Source organism: Coffea eugenioides, chromosome 1 (assembly GCF_003713205.1).
Source record: "Coffea eugenioides isolate CCC68of chromosome 1, Ceug_1.0, whole genome shotgun sequence".
In the NCBI taxonomy this organism is placed as follows: Eukaryota; Viridiplantae; Streptophyta; class Magnoliopsida; order Gentianales; family Rubiaceae; genus Coffea; species Coffea eugenioides.
The window spans coordinates 30,921,659-30,930,952 of record NC_040035.1 but is presented as its reverse complement, the minus strand read 5'-3'; positions in this window follow the sequence as shown (position 1 = coordinate 30,930,952).

The following is a 9,294-nucleotide window of genomic DNA, read 5'->3' as shown; positions in this document are numbered from 1 at the left end:
AGTTTTTTAACTTTTTCTTATTATTGCTTATAATGTTCATTGCAATTTTTGTATTTTGCAAATTTATTTTTGAAAAAATATATGCAATAAGTTTGATATATTTAAAAAAATTGCAGAGAGCAATAATAGCAAGGTCAATAATGGTAAAATTTATTTTAAATAATTATAAGGAAATTATCAAAGTTATGCAATTTTCTTGTGCCTCTATAATAATACAATTTAAATTTTTAGTTTTTATTGGAAACTATAAACTAGATTAAAGTTTTCCTTTCTTGTTATCCTACATGGCAATCAGGGTAATTAGGTGGCAACAATAACATCGATTTGGGAATAAAATTTGAAAGTGAATCATATTGAGAATATTTTTTAGAAAGAGTGTTATTTTGGCAAAAAACTCCAATAAAGATCAGGTCATGTGGACCATTATTGAGCCCATTTAAGTTAGTTAGTTTCCTAATTTAGTCAAGTTAGGATTTAGGAAAGCCATTACTTGTTTCCAAATTTGATTAGGATACTTAGTCATGTAAAGGCTATAAATATAACCTTAGTTCAACGTTATTTTCTAGATTTTATGAAGAGTGAATTTTCCAGCAAACACTTGTGTGTCTTTACAACTCTCTTGTCCAAGAGATCCTACTTGAATACTTGAGAATTATTTTTTAGTGTTTACCGATTTATCAACCAATAACCACAATTGGTTTTGGCGTCATCTACCAACAACCTTGGTTCGTTATCTTGTTAAATTGTGGGTTGAGATTAAATTCAAGATTCGCAATTTTGCGAGTTAGAAAGGTCAAGAGTTTCCGCAACTCCAACTTGATTCTTCGTCTAGATTCGGGGTTTCATGGGATACGAGTTCATATATTCAGGCAGGTTCATGCCCCAGATCTAGACGAAGAATCAAGTTGGAGTTGCGAAAACTCTTAACCCTTCTAACCTGTGAAGTTACGAACCTTAAATTTAATCTCAACCCACAATTTAACAAGATAGCAAATCAAGGTTGTTGATAGATGATGCCGCAATTAATTGTGGTTATTGGTTTATAAGTCGGTAAACACTCAAGAATAATTCTCAAGTATTCAAGTAGGATCTCTTGGACAAGAGAATTGCAAAGACACATAAGTGTTTGCTCGAAAATTCACTCGTCATAAAATCTGAAAATAACATTGAACTAAGACTATATTTACAGCCTTTACAAGACTCAAGCATCTTAATCAAATTTGGAAACAAGTAATGACTTTCCTAAATCCTAACTTGACTAGATTAGAAAACTAACTAACTTAAATGGGCTCAATAATGGTCCACGTGACCTGGCCTTTATTGTCTAATTCAAATGACTAAATTAACTCTTAAACTAACTCTAATTAACAAATAATAATGCCGAAAATTATCCAAACAAAGACAACATGAAGTAAGTTTAAAACAGTTTCGGATCTTCAATGAACTTGATCACTTGCTTCATGTGAAACTTGAGCATGCGAAATCTTCATGGACTAGAGTAGGGGAGGATCCAGATCATATCATTCCCCTCCTCTTGAAAGCAATTTGTTCACAAATCGATGGTGTGCTTATAAGATAGCAATGTTGGAAATAGATGAATGACTACGAGCCATGTTGCATGTCGTTTGGCCAACCTCATGATGTTTTCGAACCAAGACATTCTCCAAGACAAGAAATATCTTGTATAAAGCTTGTGGAAATTCTAGGTTCCACTCCAAAGCTCTCTAATCAGCCTTTTGTCATGAATGGTCGAATTTGAACCTACACAATAAATCACACAATAGGTATAAAACCACTTGACACCTTACCATTCGCATTCACAAGATAAGGATCTTCATAGTAATACTCAATGAGACTAGAAAAATCCCGAATCTGGTTGTGCAAAGTTACAAAATTCTCCATAAATTGTTGTTTGTATGGCCTATCTTGCACGGATGGAACAAGACTAGAACATGTAGCTTGCATACCTTCAACCTGAGCAACAAAATCAGAACGTAATGAACTAGAAAATTGACTAAGAAAGGTTGGAACATCATTATCGAACTAATAAGGATGGTTAGAACAAGTTTCAAGTGTAGAAAAACTCTCTTCAAGTGTAGAAACTCCCTTTGAAACTTCATTATTCCTCCCAACAAACAAATCAGGCTCATGGTTGAAATTGGACATCAATGTAGAGCAAAGAGATACAACACTTAAGATGCAAACTCCATGAAAAGTTTGATATTCACTAATGGATTTAGGAATAGAACATACCATGATCAACTCAATTTCCCTTGCTTAACCTGCATAAAAGTAGAAACACTAAACACGGCAATGTTAAGTTTGTTAGTACAATCATAAGCTCTCCTAACATCATTGACTTTGGCAATAAGTGCTGGTTTTCCTCCAATGGCCGAATCATTCAAGACAACTTTTCTCTCATGTTTAACTTCGACCTCAACCTTTTTCTTACCTTTCGAATATTTCCTTTTCTCACTCTCACTCAATTCTAGCTCAAGTTCACTCAGCTCTTTTGATTGTTCACTCTCATTTTGCACTTCACACTTCTCAACTTGCTCTACCTTCTTGCCATTTTACTCAAATTGATGTTTCAGTTATGTTAGGTCAACACAAACTTGTTCAGAATAAAGTGACACAAGCCTGGTACAATGGCAATTAACTGTGAAGGAATACTTATTGGTATATCTATCATATTTGACTTCTCGATTAAACATCCACCATTGTCCCAATAGCACATGCGTCACTTGAACGGGAACTACATCACACAACACCTTATTCGCGTATTGGCCAATACGAAAAGGAACAATGCGTGCTTAGTAACCCAAATATCACAACTAGCACTTTCCAACTTGTAAGGTCGAAGATGATCAGTGGTTCGAAGATTCAATTTATCAACCAAGACCGTGCTTGCGAGATTAATTTCACAACCCTTATAAATGGCTAAGTTGCAAACTCTATCCTTGATGTGCAACGAGTATAGAACCAGTCATTTTGTTGACCTTTGATGATTTTCAATTGCTCAATTATGTCATGCAATGCCACAACATTTACTCATTTAGGCACAAGATGGTGAACCTCTAGATGAGCATATATTTGTCTCATACTTATATTACCTGCAAGAGAATGAAAGTTAGTGGTTAAATACCTCATTTCACTCCCTTACATGTTTCACTCACACTCGTGTATCACTCAAGTGTTTAAAACACTCTAATGATCTTGCCAAGCAACTCTGTAAGTCTTTGATCTTCTCATTTGAAGAAATCAGAAATTTCTCAAGTGGTTCAATGACTTATGGCCAACAATTCACAAGGAAGTAACATTATAAATCTGGTTCGCTTTGAGTTGAGATTTGAACACGAATTTGGACTGATTTAATGACTCAAAAGTTCAGAAAACACGCTGGAAATTTGCAGATCTATGAGTGAAAGAATGAACCTAATGTGACTCATTGAAACCCCAAGCACATTGATCAACACCCGAACTGATTTTGGTGTTGATTGCGCAGAGTTTTGGACCTGTTTTTGACACACTGTGATACCTAAATTCTTGCTGGAAATTGACACTAAAAATCTGGTTTGACTTGGATAAGAATGACACAAAGTTTGGAAAGTACTTGACTTGGACAAGGAAAACTCAAATTAGGAAACTAGTGACTCAACTTAGAAAACTTATAGACTCTTGGACTCCAAAACTGATTTGGACTATTTGGAGTTGTTTAAAACTGGAAATAAAGACCAAAAAATGGAATAAAGATGGTTGGACACACAAACAATGGAACAACAAGACTTGGCAGAATGTTTTGGAACCTAGAAACACGCTACCCGACCAAGATGTGGCTGGAATTTGGAAGCTTGTTTGGGATTAATTCTTCGCTCACTTTTGGAAGCAAGATGTGGTTTTCAATAGCTTTCCTAAGGGTGTGGTTGGTGGCTAAACACAAACTAGGTTGATCAAGGAGTTATGTGACCAGATTTGGCAACACTCCAAGTCCAACTAAGTTTCCTATTTGTGAGCTATTCTTGATTCTTGATCCGTTTCTTTTTTTTTTTCTTTCTTGTTTCTTTTTTTTTTAGGGACCAGATTTCTTTCTTCCTTTTTTTTCTATGCTCGCTAAATCAAGAACACAACAACCGCAAGTTTCAGCTTCCAAAAGATGAACTAGTGTTCAAGATTTGAAAAGTTGGTTTCAAGATTTTCAAGAACCCAAGAACTTCAAGATTCAAGAACAACAAGAGAAAACACAGGGTATGAAAGAAAAAAAAAATTTCAGATGAATAGGATGCTACAGTAATGATGAACAGTACTTGTGAACAGTAATGATGAACATTACTCATGAACAGTACCGATGAACAGTACCAAATTTTTCTTTTGTAGACACAACAAGAAGGAACATGACACAATGTTTGGAGACACAGCAAAAAGAACAAGGATAGATTGGACAAAAAGAAAACTAATGAAGGAACAAGAACACAAAGAAACAAAAAAAGGGATATAGTTGATACCGTCAACTAGTTCTGATGCCAAGTTGATACGAACCCACCAAGATGGCTTGAACTCGTATTCCATGAAACCTCGGATCTAGATGAAGAATCAAGTTGGAGTTGCAGAAACTCTTAACTCTTCTAACCCGTGAAGTTGTGAATCTTGAATTTAATCTCAATCCACAACTTAACAAGATAGCGAAACAAGATTGTTGGTAGATGATGCCACAACCAATTGTGGTTATTGGTTGATAAGCCGGTAAACACTCAAGAATAATTCTCAAGTATTCAAGTAGGATCTCTTGGACAAGAGAGTTGTAAAGACACACAAGTGTTTGCTGAAAAATTTACTCTTCAAAAAATCTGGAAAATAACGTTGAACTAAGGCTATATTTATAACCGTTACAAGACTCAAGTATCCTAATCAAATATGGAAACAAGTAATCCTAACTTGACTAAATTAGGTAACTAACTAACTTAAATGGGTTCAATAATGGTTCACATGACTTGGCCTTTATTGCCTAATTCAAATGACTAAATTAACTCTTAAACTAACTCTAATTAACAACTAATAATGTTGGAAATTATCTAAACAAAGACAACATGAAGTAAGCTTAAAATAGGTTTGGATCTTCAATGAACTCGATCACTTGCTTCATGTGAAACTTGAGCATGCGAAATCTTCATGGACTAGAGTAGGGAAGGATCTGAATCATGTCAACTGGGGTAGGTGTCAAAAGATGCTTGCGTTATAATAGAGAGATGGGGAGGAAGGAAATGCAAGATGGGGGGTTGGAAAATTTTTTCCTCTCACTTTAAATCAACGTTTTGAAAATCAGACCAGACCGGCCGGTTCGCTGTTCAACCACAAATCGGCCATGCCTCCGGTTTGATTCAATTAAAAAATCAAAGAATTAATTGAACCGGTAAAAATCAGGAGGTTCAACCAGTTTTTATTAAGTTTTTATTTTCTAAAATAAATATTTTAGTTTTATTCAAAATTCTTAATACTAAAATGAATAAAAAATTATTAAACCGTTGAACTGGGTCGAACCGATTGAACCAGTCGAACCGTGACTTGGAAGGGTTTCCAGTTCACTTTCCAATCCGAGTTTAAAATATATTGCTTTAAATGAGGTAGGGGACGGGAGAGAATATCCCCGCACCATCCCTTGGTTATAGATTAAACGAATATATAGTTATATATCTATATCTATACAAATATATATATAATTAAAAATTATGGATAAAATTTGAATTGTGGGATTAGTTGTTGGTGCTTGGAGTGATTTCTTGAAAAATAAGTTATCAAACACTTCAAGCATATAAAAGGTCTTAGTTTCTACATTTTCATAGCCATATCTAACCACAAAAAGTAAGTCCTTGAACGATATGATGGTCAACTTACGTAATTGGTAATTGGCACTGATTACTTGCTTATAGCTCCAATGGACTCTTGCAAGAGTTTTAAATTTTTGTAGACTAATGGACCCATATTGATGTGTAAGATAACATTCTTCTTGTGCCCCTTCAAAACATTATGCCCATCTCAACAAGAAAATGATTCAACAAAGCTGAATATTTAGCTAAAGATATAAAAAATGAATTATAAACTTGATATTTCTATAATATGTGTAGAAAAGATAAGGTGAAATAAAAAAAAAGAAAAAACTATAATAACCACCCATGAGGCACGGGCTCCAGTGGGGATAGTGATGTGAGGCAGGTGAGAGGCAGGAGTGGGGAAAAGTCTCCCACCCCAGACACTCCTCAATTGTCATCCCTAAAATTTTGTAATCCAATTTCAAAACTTGATTTCACTCCGGTAGGCATACATGTAAATGTCATGATTCACAACAAATGCTATTTGGAATAGAATGATTCACTTAGTTTAGGCAATCAAAACCAGTTTTGGTCTTATTGCAAGAAATGGTTCGAGTGACTTGTATTGTATTTGGTCTTCTAATGTCCAATGGCACTTTAGAAGCTTTAGAAGTTTATTCTTTACGGTTATAAGCTTATACTATAGAACATTAAATGAAGCTTACACCCACAAAGTCCATGGAAAAATCATTAACCAAAGCAAGAAAATTTCGAGGTAAATAAATAAAACTGGAAAACATTAGAGAAACATCTCTATTTCTCCTTTTGAATATGGTTGGTGCATATGTGGTGGTGCTGCACATTTTCTCTTATATTTCTGAATATAAAGTTCTTAAATATAAAAGAAAACACCATTGAACATGGAGGCTTGTCATTAGTGTCATTATTTGAACACTAAGCCAAATTACAAAAATAAGAACAGATCAATAGCCAAATCTAAATATCTACCCACTGTTTCTCATCTTTCATTGGATCACACAAAATGAACCACTGACAAATGACCCTGCAATCTCAAACTACTTTTAGCTAAAAACAAAATGTTTTCCAATAGAAAATTATTTGTTGAATTGTAATTGGATCTAGGGCCATTTGAAGTGGGCTGCATAAAATTGTCGCTCTTAGTGGGTGCCTTTTTCTCTCTCTAGTAGAGACCAAGTCACCCGAGTGGGTGTTTCTCGAACCTCTCAAAATTCAAAAATTCAAAACTCCCGTGCTTTTTCTTCTTCACTTAGCTTCTCTGTGCATATCCTAGTAGCTTAGATCTACTTCAAATTCAGCAAACAATGGTGAACTCAAGGAACAATGATGCATTATTATGATTTTCTATCTTTGCAATGTCTCCTATCAGTAGGTAGTAGGATACCATGCTCTACGAGACCAAGGATGCCTTCTATGGTTAAAATGTAGATCTGTTTTTTCTTCATCAGTTTCCTTAGTTTTTCTGGAGCCTTTCACTTTTGTTTTTTGCTCTTGCTGATGTTTCGTTTTTGTGATTTTCGTTTCCTAGGTTGTGTTTTCGTGATAGGTTAGTGGTGTTCCTGGTTTTTTCTAACCTTTGTCTATTTTTGTTGGTTCAGTTTTCTTTGTTTTGACCTCTTCTACAGGATCTGTCCATGGTGAATTGACTGGTAGATTAGCTGGGGATTCCTGTGGTTGAGCTAAATGGCTGAGGATCTGGAACAGATTTTGAGAGAATTTGTTCTAAATGATGAGGAAGCCAATGGTGTTCAGCTAGATAGTAGGGATGCTTATAAGGGAGTTGTAGAATATCGGATGAGCATTACTGGAAAAGTTTTGCTAGTAATATGTGGCCATTTGTGAAGAATATGAACATAATAGAGATTGGGATCAACATGTTCCAGTTTGTTTTCAATAATGAAAGAGATATGGATAGAGTGCTGAATGGTAGACCATGGATCTATGATAATATGCCTCCAGTTATTTTACCGTGGAAGGAAGGAGTGGAACAGGATGAGGGGGCTTTTACAAAGACATGGATCTGGGTCCAACTATGGAATTTACCTATTCATTGGGTCACAAAGGAGGTAGGCAGGAAGATTGGGGAGGGTTTAACAAAGTTATAGAGGTTTTAATTCCAAATGGGGGAGGGAAAGATGGCAAACATATGAAAATCATGGTGGAGTTCGATTTGAACAAACCTTTATTAAGAGGAACAATGGTAAAATTGAATGGAAATGCTAGATAGATAGAGTTTAAGTATGAGAAATGCCCAGATTTTTGTTATTGCTATGGAATTATGGGACATAATGAGAGAAACTGTAAGATGAAAGGTACTAATATGGATAAGGATTCTCAGTATGGAGCCCGGTTGAGGGCTAGCAATTCTAGAATTCCAGTAAAAAAGTAGAATAATAGGAGGAACCCAAGTCAAACTGAGAATATTAAGGATACGGGGATAAAAGATATTTGGGGAGGAAACTCAGAATGTCTGATATTGACCTGGAAAATGAATGAACAACAACTGGAAAACTATGAGAGGGGCTCAGAGGTTAGGGAACAAGAGGAAAAGGAATATGGTCCAAAGGAGTTTCAGGAAGAGAGTGGTAAGATAGCTGAGAAAATGCACAAGAGAAGTGAGCAGCAGATAAGGGGGAGATTGTACAAAATAAGAGTTTTGAGTCATCGGTAAGAAATGTTCAAAGTGATAAGATTATGACACAATGTGGATTGATGAGTGTTTCTAGAAGAGTTGGGATCGAGTAGAAGAGGTGGGAAGAATACAGTTGATAAGAAGGAACATGTTACTTTGAATGGAGGGATGAATCTAAAAGCTAGGACATACAGAAGGAATAAAGGATGGAAAAGGTTAGTTCAGGAGAGATAGGTAAGAGAATGCCTCTTTCTGAGAAGAATATGGGAATGCAAGTAGAGTATGAGAGGGGTAAGAGGAAACAGATGAAAGGACAAGGGAAGGAAAATGAGGGGAAGGGAATAGAAAAGCAGAAGAAATATAGAAGAATCAGTTCTGGAACAGATTGTAGAGGTGGTGGAGCCCAACCTCAATAGGGCTTCCCATTCTCAATGAGAGCTTTGGTGTGGAACTATCGAGATGTGGGGAGCCCTTTGACAGTTCCCCAATTTAAGGAAGTTAATCAACTCCACTCCCCAGAGTTAATTTTTCTGTCTGAGACTAAAAACAAAAAGGATGTTATGAATAAAGTGAAGTAGAAAGTTGGATATGATAGTTTGTTTGTCATTGACCCTGTTGGTAAATTTGGGGGTATGGCTGTTTTGTGGAGGAAAGAGTTGCAAGTTAAGAGGGTACTTTTACAGATTTTACTATTGAATTATCAATTCAGGGTGCTAGGAGTATGACTAACTGGTGGTTTATCTATATATATGCCAGTAATGATGTTCATGTGAGGGAACAATGGTGGAAAACAATTGAAATAAGGAAGTGCTTGTGGGG